Genomic DNA, 19,119 nt, shown 5'->3' with positions numbered 1-19,119 from the left:
CAGGGGGGGAAAAGGGGGAAAATTGGGACAACTGTAATAGTATAATCAATCAAATACTTTTTAAAAAGAAAAGATCCATGCATGCTTATGTTCACTGCAGCGTTATTTACAATAGCCAACATAAGGAAACAACCAAAGTGTGTATGGATGGATGGGCGGGTGAGGAAATCGTGGTGCATGTGTTATGGTACATTAGCCGTAAGAGGAGGGAAACCTTGCCATTTGCAACGACAATGTGGATGGACCTCGAGGGCATTTCACTAAGTGAAATAAGTCAGAGAAAGACAAATACCATATGATCTCACGTTTATGTGGAACCTAAACATAAAAACAAACACCCCCTCCCCTCCCCCCGCCACCCCCAAGCTCATAGATGCAGAGATCTGATTGGTGGTTCCCAGAGGCAGGGATGGGCGAAATGGGTAAAGTGGATCAGAGGGAACAAACTTCAGCCAATTATAAAATAAATAAATCCTGAGGATGTAACATACAGTTAGTAAATAATACTGTTTCGAATATTTGCAACTTGCAAATAGAGTTCATCTTAAAAGTTCTCACCACAAGAAAAAAATTGTATCTGTGAATGTTGATGGATGTTAACTAGACTTGTGGTGATCATTTTGCAATATATACAAATACCAAGTCATTATGTTGTACACCTGATAAGGATATTGGTCAATTATATCTCACTTAAAAGACAGAGAGAGAGACACAGAGGAAATGCAGCCTCTGCCAAAGAAGCCACTTGAGATGGAGAGAATGGGAGGGAGACGCTCCGGCTTCTTGCTTTTTTCCACCCTCAACCCACACCCTCACTCCCCCAGCCCCCCAGAGCGCCTCCCAGTGGCTGAGCATAGGTACGTGGAAGCCAGCTAACATGGGAGCCTGGGAAATAGCCCGTAGGCCTAGGACCCCCTGAGATAGAAAGCACAGCAGGGAAAGGTGAGGAATAAATCTAAGGGAAACAGGCCAGGACTGGCACAACCATTTATTATATTTTAGTTGCATGGAAGACAATAATGAATCATTTTTCATCAGCAAAATTGAAAGGTTTTTTTTGACCTGTAAGTAGAACTTTCTAGCTAAGTGGTATAATCCAATTACAACTAACTTTAAGGAAAAGTTTATGCCTGTTTCTGAATTTCTCTGTAATGCATCTTCCCAAATTGAGACCTGACAGAGTAAGAAAGAACTCTGCCTCTCATGGCAAATTCTTGCTGTTGGCTTTGAATAAATGGAACTGAATTGATCAAGCTCCTGATTGACAAATCTAATTATTGGGCAGTGAACCTGTTAACCAGTAATTTTTGCCTTTCTACAAGTCTCTGTTTTTGGCACACAGAGTTCCCTAAATGTTATTTTTATAGAAGAAAGGACTCCTTCCATTTAGGATGGTAACATTTTATTGAAACTTAGATAAATTCTGATTCAAATCTTGATCTCTCTAGAAAGTCATAGGGTGCTGTGTGGAAACATAAGGTGAGAATGCCCTTGGCTTTGCTGTGCTCGCCCCTTAATGCTGCATGTGCAGACGGTGTGGCCCCTGGGCATCAAGGAGCAGAGACTGCTCCTTGTCGAGGGACAGAGCAAAGATGGAGCTGAGAGAATGTAGTTTAGTCAAACCGCGTGCAGTAGTTGCAGAAACTGGTCTCCCCAGTCCCGGTGAGTCTACTAACTCAGTGGGGTTAGCTGGGCCCAGCAAATCTAGATCTGACCCATCTTTTCTGGCTGAGGCCGTGACATCGTCCAAGCTCACCATTGTCCTCTGAGCTTGGACTGTTCTTGGTCTCATTTCTGCAGTTCAGACTCAGAAGAAAGCATAAACCCTAACCAGGGCAAGCAGGCTTGCAAGTCACCCAGATTCACCGACAAGTGAGGGAACCATCCACAGACATGTGGGGAGTGGGCATGAGGCCCCATTTCTCTCTGTAGCTCTCCGTGTTTGGCCTCTGCATGCTTTTTAAGCAACATTTTGAAATGAAGTTCTTCCTAGGACCACAAGCTGTGCCACTCTCTGCTTGCTCCCTCTTCACTGGAGCTTCCTTCCCAGGAGCAGTGTGTTTACTCAGAAACATAGATCCTCTGAGCCCTTGCAGGCAGAGCCCGTGGATATTTTCACTTGCTTGGAACCCAGGTGTTGACCAGCATTCCCTCTGTGGGCTAAGCAGAGCACTTCCGTAACCATCTGCAATCAGCTCTTTAGAATAACTCTCCAGATGACAAACTATGAAGTCAGTAAGTCTCAAAAAGAGTTAGGTTTTTATTTCCAAAGAGCCCCCTCATTCTCATTCTCTGACTTAAACACTCATTCTCTGACTTAAGCAGCCGGTATTGTCCTGCCTTCACAGTTACAGGCTCTGGTACTTCATGAACCAGGAACACGTTGAGGTAGAATTCAGCACTCTGTCCTAGAAAGAAGGTAAGTTACAGACTACAGAGCAAAACATCCTGAAGTTTACATGGATGTAACCATGTGAACTGGGCAAGGAGAGAGTGTAGGATTAGAACTAGAAGCCTGAATTAATGAAAGGGCTAAATCAGAGATTCAGTTTTAAGGAAATACTTTCATTGCTTTCAAGTAACAATAGTGATGAGCTGTGTGCTACGGCAGCCAGTTTTCCGAAATACATGAGGCTGGTGTGCGATCAACACCTGGCCTGTGCGTAGGTCGAGATTGGCAATTCCTTGAAGGTGGTTCTTATTCTAACCAGCGTAAACATGGCCCTCTGCAAACTTCCCTATTTTCTTGGACGTATCCTTTCTTATTACATAGAGCAGAGGTAAATCAACTTGATTCTGAAGGGATGGCATTCAGCACGGGCACTTCAGCTACAAAAAGCATTACGAGAGAGGGGCTATAAAACTTAGGCTACGTGACTGGGTCTTTCTGATCATTTCACTGCAATCGTTTGGATGACAAACCATTCCTGTTTTATTCTTCATTTTATGTTTTTTTCTGTTGCTGGAGTATCTTTGTCCAGGGTCGCAATTTACTTGCTATAGTACACAGGTGGCAAACACAAGGCCCACGGGCGGAATCCAGCCCTCCACCTTGTTTTATCTGGCTGGCACCTTGTGTCTACCCGACGGCAGTGCCGAGCTCTCGCTTAACTGCTAAGGAGCAGTTACATTTATACCGTCCTAAAATTACATTCGGCCCTTTGAAGGCAACTGCGAGGCTGATGTGGCCCCCGGTGAAAATGAGTTTGACACCCCTGCTATAGTAGTTATCTTGAAAAGAATCTGCATTTTTCCTGGTTATCAGAATCATTAGAAATGGTAAAGTTTTTCAGTGTTCACTGGGTTTGAATATTATATTAATTGTTTTTAAATTTGGAAAAAATATTTAGGAATTTCTTTTTTAATACAGGAAAGACCAGCGGTAATGGAAATGCGTAGTAATTTATGAAGATGAATTTATCATACTCTCCTACTTTCTGCTCAAATGGCCCAGTGCCAGTGTTAGCAACTCAAATGCCGATTGTGTTTCCAGGTCAGACAGGTGGGTAAAACGATCACTGTGGAGGTTGGAGTGCTCTGCAGGCACGACTTCTTATTTGGCCTCATTGTGTGCGTGTGTGTAGCAGAAAGCGGGAAGTCATTCAGGAATTCTGAGGCTGTATTTTGTTACCACTGTGATCCAATTTTAGACCACTTTCATCCCCCCAAAAGAAAGCTGGTACCCATTAGCAGTCATTTCCCATCCTCCTCCCTGCCCCAGCCCCAGGCAACCCTTAATCTACTTAGTCTCTGTGACTATAGATTTGCCTGTTCTGGACATTTCCTGTAACTGGCGTCATACAATAATTTAAGTACTTTGTGACTGCCTTCATATTTTTTCATTAGCATATTCTCTACACCAGCCGAGGGTTCCCAGTTGTAGCCCCTGGCCGAGATGTGCAGATGTTGGCCTGTGGGTGGAGAGGAACTTGCATCGAGCCCACGTCCCAGATGGCTTTTCAAGAGTCGTGTTGAATGGGGTGTCTCATGTTTACATTTATTTTGGAGCTATAGCCTTAGATAGTTTTTAGCAGAATTTTTTAACCTGCATGGAAATCACGCCCCTGACGTTGTCCTCCTTGTTCTCAGAGAGCCACTCTGTGAAAACAGAACTGAGTGGCTCTCATCTATAGGAAAGGACATTATGGGGCGAGAGCAGCGGGATTCCTGCAAACTGTCAGAGCAACATGAGTGGCTACTGCCATCATTTTCAGTAGCTTTTAGTAATAGAAATGTCTTGGGTCCTAGACATAATTCAAAATATTTCTTTTCTTTTATCTAGATCTTCATAACTCAGCTTTGGTAATTATAATATTTCTTCCTTGAGAGATACAGTTCAGAAGAAAGCAGAGTGTTTGAGTCTTAAGCCAAGTGCAACATTTATGGGAATTATTGGGCGCATAGAACTGCACTCTCTGTGTGGCAGGTGCCGCTCAATTATGTTTGAGCACCTCCCTGGGGGACAAAAGTCAATTATGAACACAGGCGTGTGGCAGAGAAATAGGTCAGCTGCAAACATTCTCCGCTAATTTTAGGAAGATTGAGGAGCGATTTAGTTTGCAGGATATGTTTTATTCTGTTTGTCCCGTGTTGTGTGGAGACCTTGCAGTAGTGAAGGCTCAGTGTTTCATTGGTCTTGGTTGTTACGCTCACTTACTTTCATATAATGTAAGTGTTTCTTTTGATCTGTAGTACAGAAACTAAAACAAATAATATCTTTTTTAAAACTATGTAAATTGCTTCTCGGCCTTTTGGCTAAGATCAAGTGAAGTATCTGTTCTTATCAGTTTGATAAAACTGTGTCAAATATCCATTGTAGGAGTAATAATGTGTACTGTGGTTATTGTTATTATTTTATTGCTCTTTCTACATGAATAGTGATGCTCAAGGTTTAAACTAACCCAATAAAATGCAAATTTCATGTTTCTAAGTATTTTGTTTACCTACCACTTCTACATACAAAGAATTAATTGTAAAAAAATGGAAGGACAACGGTGTTTTTTAAAAATTATGCTTTTTTACATTGTGATAAAATACACATGTTAATTTTACCATTTTAATCATTTTAAGTGTATAATTTACTGACATTAAGTATATTCACTGATGTTTTTATTTTTTTAAATGAGTGTGGCAGGTTATTTAAAAAGTACAAGCAGACAAAACTTAAATATATCCGTCTTACAAATACGCTAAAAATATCCACCATTATCCAGGCCTCCTACCCCAACTGTGGCCTTGTTTAAAGCAACAGAAACGACAGAAAACAGGCCTCGGAGTGTTCTCCAAGCAATGGGCCCCCAAGCTGAGAAGAACCAGGACACACTGTGGAAGCTGCTCAGACCCTCAGGGTGGGCCTCATGGGAAGTTAGGGCTGGGGGGACCCTGCGCAGGGTGGTGCCCTGCCCCAGAATTCCTGCTTTCCCACCCTGAACGCGTTTCTTCTTCCTCCACTGTCTGAAATCCGAACAGTTTGAAGATGATTTGGGTTACTGAGCAGTCTATTTTTAAAATGTGAGCGCTCCCAGGAGTCTTCAGGGGTGCTAGTCATTCATACATTACTGTCATTTGACTCACCGCTCACAGATATGCTCATCTTATCGTCTTACAAAAGCCCAGCACAACAAAGCAGAGGTGCTTCCCAGCAATGAAGACCCCGGGTCCCTGGGGCAGTTTGTCCTTCCACACAGTGTCCTCCCCTCACTTCTCTAACCAAGCCCGTACTCCCTCCCCTCCATTCTTCTCCCCGCCCTCTCTGTCATGCCACTCTTCCTTGAAGAGGTCTCACCATTTCCACCTGATGACGATCTTTCCATCTGTCAAACCCTTCTAGCATCTTCTCCTCCGTGAATCTCTGTAATATGGCTCCAAATCTTTTTCTCTGGCACTCCCTGACGTCCTGTTTTGACTGTTAATCTATTACATTCTCCTTGGTGTAACTGGAGGTCCCCATGACTCATCAGCCGGTGGGTGTACATGGACATTGTCCCTAACGCATCATGTGGGACAAGAGCAAAGAGGAGCAGAAGAAGTGGTAAGGGATTGACGTTAACAATCCACAGTTTGCTTGTTCATCTTTCTTCACTGTCGTCATAGGAACGCAACACCTTCCCTACTTTCTGTGAGTCCAAGGGGTGCTCATTACTCTGTCCCCCATTGACATCTGCTGCCACAAGCCTTTGGAGAAGGCTTCTCCCACTCCAGTTGCTCTGCCTTCGTGAGAACACCGCTTCCCTCTAACTGTGGGGCTGTTTCTCAGTCAAAACCTAGAAGGTGGCAAAGGGCCCCATATTGTCAGCTTCTCCGTGCAAGCTGTATTCCAGACATTCTCAACTCTGGGTCACTTTCTGTCGCCCAGGCCCTTGAATGGCACCTCCTGCGTCCTGCATCTCGCAGATTCCCTCAATAAGCCAGACTTGCGTGCCTTCAGCCAGCACCTCTCTTTGTAGGGTTGCACTGGGGGACAGACCTCATTCTGCCTCTGCCCTGAGACTGTCCACAAGACTCGCTTCTAGCAGTGACTCGAATACAAGTTGACCTACACGAGCTGATGTAGACAAACTTTGAATCCCTTTTGCCTCAGCTGCAACATACTCTTAATAATTTATGCTTTTTTTTTGATTTTTGCTTTATGAATTTGCATGGGGGTCCATGGTGTTGAAGGAAGAGGAAAGGGAAAGGCGATGTTGGGGCCGAAGCGCTTTGGGAGTTAGTGTGGGCCTGGGGAGGGTGTCAGAATGGAGACCTTGGGACAGACGGAGGGCACTGGATGCCCGGGGACAAAAGACAGTGGCGGGTGGGAGTTGGTTTCAGAAAAGGTGGGTGAGGGTCAAACTTGGTCTTTTTCAGACTTTGTTCTGGGACTGTGTTTGTTGGGAATCTTTCACTGGCAAATAAACAGAAACTCAACACCAAGTCGCTAAGGCAAAATACTGAATTATTGGCTGGTGCAAGTGAAAAGTCCCGGAGCAGGTCTGGCTGACTTCAGATGTGGCTTATTCCATGAGTTCATGACTTCATTGGGGTTTCTGCTCTCCCTCTCTGCCCACCTCTCTCTCTCTGCTGTTCTTTCAGCATTGCCTGCTCTTCCGTGCTCAGTTCTGTGTGCTGGCTAGGCCTCGGGTTAGCACCTGTCATGGCGGCAGCAGTGGCCACGCTGGTTCAGGATCTCCCATTCATCTATTGTCCTGTCCTTAGGAGGAGATACCGTGTCTCGGGGTGGCTCCAGCAGAACAAACAGGGTTTTCGTTTTGTAGATATGCTCTCCTCCCTCTGCAACACACACACACACACACACACACACACACACACACACTCACATCCTTCTTGAACCTTATTGGCCTGAAATGGCTCATGTATCAACACTGTGCCAGCCAGGGGACTGCCTGAAGCCAGTAGGTGGCCACCCCTAGAGAAGAGATCGGGGTCCGTGCTGCCAAGGCTGAGAATGGGGAGGACCAGTTCCCTGAGGGAATTTTGGGAGCTAGTGGTAGATGGAGGGGAATATGGTTATTGTAGAGGGAGTTAGCCAGACATTGACTGGGAGAAGACCCCACAAGCAGAGCCAGGCACGGTAGTGGGGATTTCTTCCTTCTCTTGCTCTTTCTTCCTCATGTACCATGTTTCAACTGCTTTGTGGGTTAAGTAGGAATTTTCAAAAAACTGTGGTAAAATACACATAAGACAAATTTTACCATTTTAACCATTTTTTAGTGAATAGTTCAGTGACACTAAACACATTTATGTTGTGCTCTCGTCACTACCACATATCCTAGGTATAATTTTATAGGCTCATCTGGAGTCTGACTTTCTATTGTAATATCGTTTCTTAGTAAGAAAATATGTATCAAGTCTCAAATAACTGCCTGAACAGTGGATTTCTGGTATTCTACGCAAGTATTAATACAGGAGTGACTACCTGAATTAATATTTCTCTGTTTACCTGCCTGCAAAATGGGGGTTTGAGTGGGGTGGGCTCAGTGACCTCTGAGGTTCATTCAAGTTCTGGTATTACAGAACTTTATGTCTGTGTCCACAGTTGTGTGTGGTCAACGCATTTGTCTTAGAAAATGCTGTTCTGTAGTTTTCGTGGAAATCCTGGGACACTTAGCTGCTGAAATGAACTCATACAACACAGAGTTATCAAAAATTGTTGGAAGTATTAGATGAAGGCATTCTTTTAAGAATGTAACCAAGAGCTGATGTGGAGAATTTCACAAGAGGAAAGATAATTTGGATGGAGCGTGAAGTTACAACTCTCTCAAGCATATGCATGCAGAATGAAAGGATATGCAAAGAATAGAGTGGGCTGTCAAGAATGAAGTATTTGTGAAATGTGAGGAGACGGTTCTCAGACGTGCATCCTGGAAGCTATTAAGAGGAAGTCAGCTGAGGAGTAGTGTGGCTCCTGCTGTTAAGATTATTAAAGCCACCAGGAAGAGCAAGGAGCTAATGGGGCTTTACATCTATAATAAGAATAACAAAGGTTGCCAGATTGAAACTTTGCTCTAGGTGAGTAGACCCACAAGATTGATTTTCATCATTTGAAAGCACTGCATTAAAAGCTTTCAGTACTGACTCTTCTGCTTATCCCTGGTTTCTTGGAACGTGATATTTTGCGTAGGTATTTCAGCACGGCTTCCTGTATTCCAGTAAGTGAGGCAGGAATTTCTGTTTGTAAGTGAAATTAAGTAGTGGGCTCTGGGGCGTCTGTTTACAACAGACCTTGTGTGTTCAGGTTGTCTTGGGTAAGCTGGTGCAATTTGACTGTTTTTCTTCACACTCCTCTTACATTCAGTGGCACATGCTCCTTACTTATTATTTACAAACACATTTATATACGGCTTTGTTCTGGACATGGTTTAAGTTACCTTGTGTGTTATCACAAATTAATAAAATGAACCAAGGAGAAAATAAGGGTAAGTAAGACAGTGTACTGAGTGGACAAAGTGTGTGCCAATGAAATCCTAGCCACTTGCTCATTGGGGGCCTCAAGTTTATCCCTGAAGCTTCGAGGAACTACCCAGAGAGGACAGCGAGAGCATCTACAGGCTTTGCAAAGTCCAGTGGTAAAAGGAAAATCACAAATACTTCCCACACTGAGACTAGACAGAAGTTTCTCTCATGTTCTCATAAAGTTGACACTGTGTAAGGCAGTAAATTAAACCTTATCATAATTCTGGAGTTATTTCTTACAATATCATTCAGCATATAGATGATATCCATCATCATGGTGGAGTACAGTGCAATAAAAGCAATTATTGGGAGTCATTGCAATATGGTCCACAGACATCCGTGATTCTTAACCTTGCCTGCATATTAGAATCACTGGGGCAGTATATAAAAGTCCCCACGCCCAGGCCACATTGCAGCGTAATTAAATCAAAATTTATGGGGGATGAGGGAGACTCAGGCATCAGTATTTCCCAAACTCCCCAGGTGATGGATGTGGTGCTCTGGTGTCATGTAATCCAGAGGGAGATTTTAGAACAGCTGTTTTCAACCAGGACATATTAATTAGGATAGGTTAGGTGATGGTTAGGATAGGCTAGGAATCAAACTTCCTCAAAACAATAGCAATAACAACAGCCTATTTTGTACTCACACTTCAAGTATCTCCTGAATTAGCTGGGGGCTTGTCCTCTGTTATCCTCATTCCAATAGATCAGCCGCTCTCTGGAACATTTCTGCTTGCTGCAGAAAAGGGAGCGAGACCCATGGTGGATCATACTTTGGCTGTGAAGCTGCATGAGTATATGCTGAGCTGCTGTAACACTGAAAGTAAAAGATTCAGTGTGTATTTCTGACACTTAACAGCCCAGAGGTAGGTGGGCAGTTCAAAGTGGGTAGATGGCTCTTTGAGTTCCAAGAGTTCGGTGGTCCAAGGTGGGTAGGCTCTGCCATTCTTGATATTTAGCTTCCAGTTTGGAGTCCATTGTGGCTGTTACAGTCGTCACCATTTCCTAGGCAGGTCAAGGGGGAAAGAGGAGAATAAGTAGCTTCATTTTTAAGGGGAAGACCTGGAAGTTAACCATGTTTCTTCTGCTCACAACCTATTGGCCTGAACTTTGTTATGAGGCCACATCTGGCTTCAGACGAGCCTGAGAATGTGGTATCTAGGTGAGTAGCCATGTGAAGGCTGAAAAATGTGAGGGCTTTATTTCTGGAAGGAAGGGAAGAATGGATATTGGGGCCAGTTAAGCAGATTCTGCCTTATTACAATAGTGGTTTTCAAAGTTTGGTTTTATCATGGAAACCCCTTCTTCACATGAAATTGAAGACACCATTCTTGGTAATCAGCATATTTGGAGACTCTGACTGGTGAGGGGTGCTACATCTGGAGCCCTCCCAGTTTCCTCCTCCTGCTCTCCACAGCAGCCCTAGTGGGATCTTAAAGGATCATGAAAATCATTGATGTAGATGAACTGGTGGTTTCATAGACCACTCCCCCAAAAATACTGTTCTTCTTCTTTTTTAAATCCTCACCCGAGGACATTTTCTCATTGCTTTTAGAGAAAGGAGGAGGAGGAGAAGAGAGAGAAACATCGATATGGGAGAGAAAGAAACATCGACGTGAGAGAGAAACATTGATAGGTTCCCTTCCACACACACCTGGTCCAGGGATTGAACCCACAACCTAGGTATGTTCCCTGACCAGGAATCGAACCCGCAACCTTTTGGCTATGGGATGATGCTCCAGCCAACTGAGCCACACTGGCCAGGGCCCCAAATACTGTTCTTCATAGCAGAACTTTGGAATGGTACTGAAAGGATGGATCTGAATAATTCTTCCAGCTAGTTGTATCTCAAAAAGCCATCTCAAATCCACACATTTCTCTCCATCTCTCCTGTTGCCTTCTTACTTCCTGCTCTGATCCACCACCATCTCTCTTTTGGTCTACTGGGTTTCCCTGCCTCCATTCACCACTAGGTCCACACAACTTCTTTTATTTCTATTTTCTTTTTTTTTTTTCCTTAATTTTTATGGAATTTATTGGGGTGACATTGGTTAATAGAATTATATAGGTTTCAGGTGTACAGTTCTATAACACATCATCTGTATATTGTATTGCATGTTAACTTCCCCAAGTCATGTCTCCTTTCATCACCTTTCATCCTACCTTTACCCTCTTCTACTACCCACACCCCCTTTCCCTTTAGTAATCACCACACTGTTGTCTGTGTCTAGGAAGATTTTTTTTGTTAAACCCTTTTTCATCCAGACCCCCCCAAACCACTCCCCTCTGATGCTGTCAGTCTGTTTTCTGTATTTGAGTCTGTTTCTATTTTGTTTATCTTATTTTGTTCATTAGATTCCATGTATAAGTGAAATCGTATGGTATTTGTCTTTCTCTGACTGGCTTGTTTCACCTACTGTTATACTCTCTGGGTCCATCCATGCTGTTGCAGAAGGTAAGATTTCCTTCTTTTTCAGGGCCTAGCAGTATTCCATTGTGTAAAGGTACCAGAGCTTTTTTATCCACTCATCTACTGATGGGCATTTAAGCTGCTTCCAAATCTTGGCTATTGTAAATAACACTGCAGTGAACATAGGGGTGCATATGTTCTTTTGAATCAGTGTTTTAAACTTCTTCAGATATATTCCCAGAAGTGGGATTGCTGGGTCATAAGGCATTTCCATTTTTAATTTTTGAGGAAACTCCATACTGCACCAAAGTGGCTGCATTTCCACCAACAGTGCATGAGGGCTCCCTTTTCTCTACATCCTTGACAACACATTGTTAGTTGATCTGTTGATGACAGCCATTCTGACAGGTGTGAGATGATATTTCATTGTGGTTTTAATGTTTGTTTCTCTGATGATTAGTGACATTGAGCATCTTTTCATATATCTATTGGCCATCTATGTGTCTTCTTTGGAGAAGTGTCTAAGTTTACTCATTTTTAAATTGGATTGTTTGTTTTATTGGTGTTAAGTTGTGTAAGTTCTTTCTAAATTTTGACTGCTAACCACTTATCAGAGGTATCATTGGCAAATATCTTCTCCCAATCGGTATGTTGTCTTTTCATTTTGTTGATAGTTTCCTTTGTTTCCTTTGCTGTACAAAAACTTTTTAGTTTGATATAATTCCATTTGTTTATTTTTTCTTTTGTTTCTCTTGCCTGAAGAGATAATCAGGAAAAAATATTGCTACAAGAAACATCTGAGGTTTTATTGCCTATGTCTTCTAGGACTTTTATGGATTCAAGTTTTATATTTAAGTCTTTCATCCATTTTGAGTTTATTCTTGTGTATGGTGGAAGAAGGTGGTCGAATTTCATTTTTTTGCATGTATCAGTTCAATTTTCCCAATTCCACTTATTGAATAGACTGTCTCTACCCCATTGTATGTTCTTGACTCCTGTGTCAAATGTTAATTGACCGTAAAGTCATGGGTTTATTTCTAGGCTCTCCATCCTGTTCCATTGATCTATATGTCTATTTTTGTGCTGGTACTATGCTGTTTTGATTACTATGGCCTTGTTGTATAGTTTGATATCCAGTAGTGAGACTCCTCCTCCTTTGTTCTTCTTCCTCAATATTGCTGTGACTATTTCAGGTCTTTTATGGTTCCACATAAATTTTTGGAATATTTGTTCTAGTTCTGTGAAATATGCCATTGGTATCTTGATAGGAATTACATTGAATCTATAGAATTATTTGGGTTGTATGGATATGTAAATGATGTTAATTCTTCCTATGCATGAACATAGTATATGCTTCCACTTATTTGTATCTTATTCAATTTATTTCTTCAGTATCTTACAATTTTCTGAGTGTAGGTCTTTTACATCCTTTGTTAAATTTATTCGTAGGTAATTTTTTTATTCAATAGTAAGTGGGATTTTTTTTTTTTTTAGTGTTTCTGATAGTGCATTCTTGGAATTTAAAAATGCCAATGTTTATTTTGTATCATGCTACTTTACTGTATTCATTTATCAGTTCTAGGAGTTTTTTGATGCAATCTTTAGATTCTTTATAATACAGTATCATGCCATCTGCAAATAATGACAGTTTTACCTCTTCCTTTTTGATTTGGATACATTTTATCTCTTCGTTTTGTCTGATTGCTGTGGCTAGGACTTCCAGTACTATGTTGAATAAGAGAGGTGAAAGCAGACATCCCTGTCTTGTTCCTGATCTAAGGGAAACACTTTTAGTTTCTGCCCATTAGTGTGATGTTGACTGTGGGCTTGTCATATGTGGCCTTTATTATGTTCTGTCTATTTCCACTTTGCCGAGAGTTTTTATCATAAATGAGTGCTAGGTTTTATTAAATGCTTTTTCTGCATCTATTGATATGATCATGTGATTTTATCCTTTATTTTATGTGGTATATCACATTGATTTGTGGATATTGTATCAACCTTGCATCCCCAGAATAAATCCCACTTGATCATGATGTATGATCATCTTAATGTTTTGCTGAATCCAAGTTGTTAATATTTTGTTGAGGATTTCAGCATCAATGTTCATCAGTGTTATTGGCCTATACTTTTCTTTCTTTCTGGTGTCTTTATCTGATTTTGGAATTAGGATACAGCTAACCTTGTACAATGAGCTTGGGAGTCTTCCTTCCTCTTGAATTTTTTGGTAAAATTCACCTCTAAAGCCATCTGGTCCAGGACTTTTGTTTGTTAGGAGTTGTTTGTTTACTGCTTCAATTTCATTAGTTGCAGTCTGTTTATTCAGACTTTCTAATTCTTTCTGATTCAGTTTTTAAAGATTGTATGTTTCTCAGAATTTATCCATTTTGCCCAGATTGTCTAATTTTTTGGCATATAGTTGTTTGTAATATTTTGTTACAATCCTTTGTATTTCTGTGGCATCAGTTGTTTCTCCTCTTTCATTTCTGGTTATACTTATTTGGGTCCTCTCTTTTTGATCTTGAATCTGGTTAAGGGTTTATCAGTCTTGTTTACCTTTAAAAAAAAACAGCTTTTGGTTTAATTGACCTTTTGTCTTTCTAGACTCCATTTCATTTATTTCTACTCTGATCTTTATTATTTATTTTCTTCTACTCACTTTGGGCTTTGTTTATTGTTCTTTTTCCAATTCCTTTAAATGAAAAGTTAGGTTGTTCATTTGAGATTTTTCTCATTTCTTGAGGTAGGCCTGTAATGCTATGAATTTTCCTCTTAGGACTGCTTTTGCTGTGTCCTATAATTTTGGGTTGTTGTGTTCTCATTTTCATTTGTTTCAAGGTATCTTTTGACTTCTTCCTTGGTCTCATTGTTCACCTATTCATTTTTTAGTAACATGTTGTTTAGCCTCCATTTCTTGTGTGTTTTTCAGTTTTTTTCATGTAATTGATTTCTATTTTTATAGCATTGTGGTCAGAGAAGATGCCTGATATGATTTCAATCTTCTTAATTTATCAGACTTGTTTTTTGTTCTAACATGCCGTCTGTTCTTGAAAAGAATATATAGTCTGCTGCTTTGAGGTGAAATACTCTGACGATATCAATTAAACCCATCTGATCAGGTGTGTCATCTAATCCCCTGTTTCCTTGTTGATTTTCTGTCTGGAAGATCTATCCATTGATGTCAGTGGGGTGTTAAAATCTCCTACTATGACTATGTTACTGTTTATCTCTGTCTTTATGCCCAAGACTTGCTTTATGGTTTAGGTGGTCTTATCTTGAGTAAATAAATATGTACAAGGGTTGTATCCTCTTGTTGGATTGATCTCTTTAGCATTTTGTAATGTCTTTCTTTGTCTTTTTTATGGCCTTTGTTCTGAAGTCTGTTTTGTCTGATATAAGTATTGCTACCCTAGCTTCTCTTTTCATTTCCATTTGCATGAAATATCTTTTTTTCATCTGTTTACTTTTAGTCTGTGTGTAACTTTCATTCTGAGGTGTGTCTCTTACAGACAGCATATATATGGTACTTGTTTTCTTATCCATTCTGCTACCCTATGTCTTTTGATTGGAGCATTTAAGCCATTTACATTTAACATGATTAGTAATAGGTACATGTTTACTGCCATTTTATTCTTTATAACTATGTTCTGCTGCTGTTTATTTTTCTTTGTCATCATTGTCATCATTGTCTTCATCTTCATCTTCATCTTCTCTGTCTTCTAAGAGTCTTTAACATTTCTTGGTGGTAATGAACTCCTTTGGCTTTTTCTCATCTGGAAGCTCCTTATTTCCCCTTCAATTTTAAATGATAGCCTTGCTGGATAAAGTAGCCTTGGTTGTAGTGGAGTTACCTTTTTACAAAGGAAATCGTATGTCATTTTTCTGTTTAGAACCCTCCAATAAATCTTAATTTCTTATTGTGGTCTACAAGGCTCTGTAATGATCCAGCTACTGCCAAACTCTTATATTTCTTCTTTAACTCTTCTGTTTACTGCTCTGTGGTCTTTCTCCCACCCCATCCCTATATCTCTGGCCTTCTTTATGTTCTTTGAATCAGCCAAGATTAATTTGGTCTCCAGGCCTTTGTACTTCTCTTCTCTCATCCTGGAATGCTCTTTTCCCAGCTCTTTACATGGCTGGGCTCCTTCTCATTCTTCTTATCTTAGCCCAAACATCTCTTTCTTAGAGAGACCTCCTCCAGCTGCCCATTTAAGGTAGACTTCTCTCTTCCCATATTGCTAGTACATTCCTTTACTGTGAGAAGTCATCTTATTTATGTAGTTTTCTTTTTACTTATTCATCTTATCAATCCTCACTGGCATGTAAGCTTCAAAAAGGCAATGAACTGGTATATCCTTGTCACTGAACATTCCAGGAGAACAGAATAGGCATCTGACACCTTAATGAGTGTTTAATATTGATTGATAAATGAATAGAAATGACAGCGATTTTGTGATTCAGTAGCTGGCTAAGAGTCTGGGTATGATCTAGACTTTGTTGTCACTTAAGTGAGAAATCATGCTAAGGATAGACTTGATGTTCTCCTTTAAGAACTGAGGTATCTAAGAAGGAAAGTTTCCTGAAAAGAAGGCTTAGAGGTGATCCAAGCCCTGAGGCACCTCCTTGAAAGTAAGTTTGGAGTTTACTCAAAAAACACACGAATAGATGTTCATGGACCCATAGTTTCAAGCTCAAAGACATAGCTGCAGTGATTTTGGCTTGGGAAGACTATTAAAGCAGCTGTGGTCACATGACACCTTAGCCCCTACCATGGCACATCTAGGTTTAAGCAATTCCCTTCCTACTTTCCAAAAAGACCTCATGACAAACTATATACCACAGCATGGCCTTACAGGGTTGACGTTAGGGACATGAGCTACAATTTGGTAAAGTACAGGTGAGCACTCTGTTTCATTTGGGTGTTCCATTCTGGATTTGCATCAGGACAGTTTCTGCCTTAATGGAGGTCATCTGAGGGGCCTCTTGGTCATCAGCAACTAACCAGCACTCAGCCTCAGCTCTTAATCTCCTTGTAGCTGATGCTTTGGTCTGGTGCCCAGTGTTGGGCACCTGAATTCCTGCAGATGAGAACCTTTTGTCCCAGATTCCCTTTGGAGGCAGCAGGACTCTTGGACTCTGGAACTTGAGCCAGAGTTAAGACAGGGTGAGATGAATGTCTGTGTGTATGGCTGAGGTGTGTACAGCCCCCTAGGAGTAAAGAAACAAGCAGATAGTTTGACCAGATCAGAGGGGAGCTGTCACAGTCAGGCCAGAGGCCAAATTGGGAAAATCAGCACAGCCAGTGGAAGTAAGTAAACACCGCCTGTGTCCTCCTCATCTTCTCTTCTCACACTCCACCGCAGTGCTTCTCCCTCCACTGCTTTTTCTGGAGAACTCCTACTCCTTTTCCTCACGACTGCATAAACGTCATATCCTCTGTAAAGTCTTCTCCAGCACTGGTGGGCAGAAGTAGTCTCCTCCTCCCTTAGTATATTTGGAGCACTTTCACATTGTTTAGAAATTATCTGTTGACAGGTCTCTCCCATTACCAGTGGACACCTCAAGCACTTGGCTCACTCTTAATCTTCTTCAGAGAGGCCATGCAGCAGAGCTGTTAATGGAATCAGCTCTGACTCGGGTGGACAGGAGTGTGAGGACCGGCTCCATCGCTCTCTACTTGTGTGACCTTGGGCGAGTAACATCATCCCTGAGTCCCATTCTCCTCCCCCACAGAGTGGGGGTAACAATACCTGCCTCATGGAGTGCTATGGGAATTTTGAGAAATAAGATATGTACTTCCTGGATGAAAGTTATTTTATTTAAAACCATAACCTGCTGTTGCTGTTCTGCTTTTTAAGCAGGTCAGTGGCCACAAATCGTATCGGGACTGCTGCCTTCCATTTTTAGAGACTGGTGGGGAAGGCTGACATCTCAAAGCCTCTGCCAGTTCCTCTGTGCTTGTGAAGGGGACATTCTAGAGGGATGCTGGTCAAATTGGTGATAATGATGGTGGCTGTGCTGATGGTGGGGTGGGAATGTTCGCAGTACCAGTGGTGGTGCTAGTGACGGTGGGGGTGTGGACGGGGTGGCGATGCTGAAGGTGGCTGGAAGTGGTGGTGAGACGACAGGGTGGTGCTGTGGGGGTGGAGATGATGGTGCTGATGGTGATGGTGGTGGCGGTGGTGGTGGAGATGATAGTCATGTTGGTGATGGTGACAGTGAGGACAGAAGGTGGGGATGACAGCTGTGGTAGATCTGGCGGTGGTAGCATTGGTAGTTCTGAATGTTTTGGGGAAAAGGTGGTTTCTGACACTTATTCTGGGTTCTTCGCCTGTTGCTCAGCCTGCCAATTGGAATTCATGATCCAGCCCTTGGAGTGATGACCATGCAGCTTTGTGGTTTTTTTTTTTTTTTTTTTTTTTTTTTTGTCCTCTGTCTATTTGCTTTATTCTGAACTCAATGCCCTCTACATGGGCTTACCTGGGGCTCTTCACCTGGCTCCCGGCCCTTGACTCTACCTGGATGCTAGTTTTGGAGGCAGTTTCCTGAATCTAGCATAGACTTCTAGGCAATCTGTGCCCACCCTGTAGTCCTAGAGCCCTGCCTCTTCTGGTCCCAGGTCCCTGCTCGTCACCTGGGAGCCAGGGACATGTCCCCAGTAAACTTGTCCTTTGAGTTGCTTGTCAAGTGAGAGATTTTAATGCGAGAGGAAGGCATTTCTTGCTGAAGGGAGTGCTCCAAGTTCTGAGAGCCCCACTCTGGAAGCTGTTTTGAAGCTGTGTTTCTTCAAGCTGTTTTCTTGAGGGAAACAGCTGGGAGTAATGGAGATCGGGCTTTCTTTTCAGCAATGACAGCAGATTGACATAAATGCCCACAATGATCTGTTTTTTGTTTTCAAAATCTATCCTTATTTTCATACAGTTTTTGTTATCCTACACTGTGTTCCAATCTCTTAACATCACCTCATTATTTGTTTGTTTATTTGTATATTTAGCACCTCATTTGTTTACATTTCTATCTCAGCTTCTTCAAAATTCATAATAATTCCATTCTCCTGCCAACTTACACCAGGCTTGGTGATGGCACTGGAATCTGAGGGCGGTGGCTACATTCTCATGTAAACATAGTGAAAACATGATTGCCAGCTTACTACACAGGGGAAACAGCATTGAGCTACGAAGCAGCCACTTCAAGGGGGAGGACACTTCCAGGTGTGCTGAATTTGGTGCAAGGCTGAGGGGTGGAAGGTGGGATAGGAGACTTTTTTGGGCCTTTGATAATGAGGAAGAAGGTCTCTTCCTTAAGGAAATCACTGTTTTGACATTGTGACATTTGCATTTTCTGACAGCTGACTATCCTCTCAGCTCTCTGGACCTTATTGATTCTTTGCCAGTTGCACAAAGCAGGTATGTATAGATTTCTTCCAAAGACCAATAGCGTTTGTGATAAATCGCCCTGTGAGAGCATGTCTCTGTTGTTGCATTAAAAAAACCACATTAAATTGGCACTAAATTCTGGTCTATTGGAAAGAGCATAATAGTTACAGCAAAAACTCAAGTTCAAGGTGTAGCTTTACCATTTCCTACACCTGGAGTAAGTTGCATCACTTCTTTGAGTTTAGTTGCATCTTTGTAATATGGAGCTAATAACTGTACTGCCTTTATTGTAAGATTTTTATAAGCCTGACTGAGATATCATCTGTGGAAAAGGTTTATAATATTAAGAGTTTACTATTTTACTTTTATATTTAACTTA

At 41.7% G+C, this 19,119-nt stretch overlaps 1 protein-coding gene and 1 pseudogene across 2 annotated transcripts in view; both read left to right on the top strand.

Annotated features, from left to right (window-relative positions):
• CACNB4 (calcium voltage-gated channel auxiliary subunit beta 4) overlaps window positions 1-19,119 on the top strand; it is a 466,152-nt gene that overhangs the window by 6,662 nt on the left and 440,371 nt on the right. The window lies entirely within an intron of this gene.
• LOC112322317 (U2 spliceosomal RNA) lies at window positions 4,736-4,888 on the top strand (annotated as a pseudogene).

This window comes from Desmodus rotundus, chromosome 2, assembly GCF_022682495.2.
Source record: "Desmodus rotundus isolate HL8 chromosome 2, HLdesRot8A.1, whole genome shotgun sequence".
Taxonomy (NCBI): Eukaryota; Metazoa; Chordata; class Mammalia; order Chiroptera; family Phyllostomidae; genus Desmodus; species Desmodus rotundus.
Note: the sequence above shows the minus strand (reverse complement) of the source record. Positions and strands in the feature narration are given on the sequence as shown.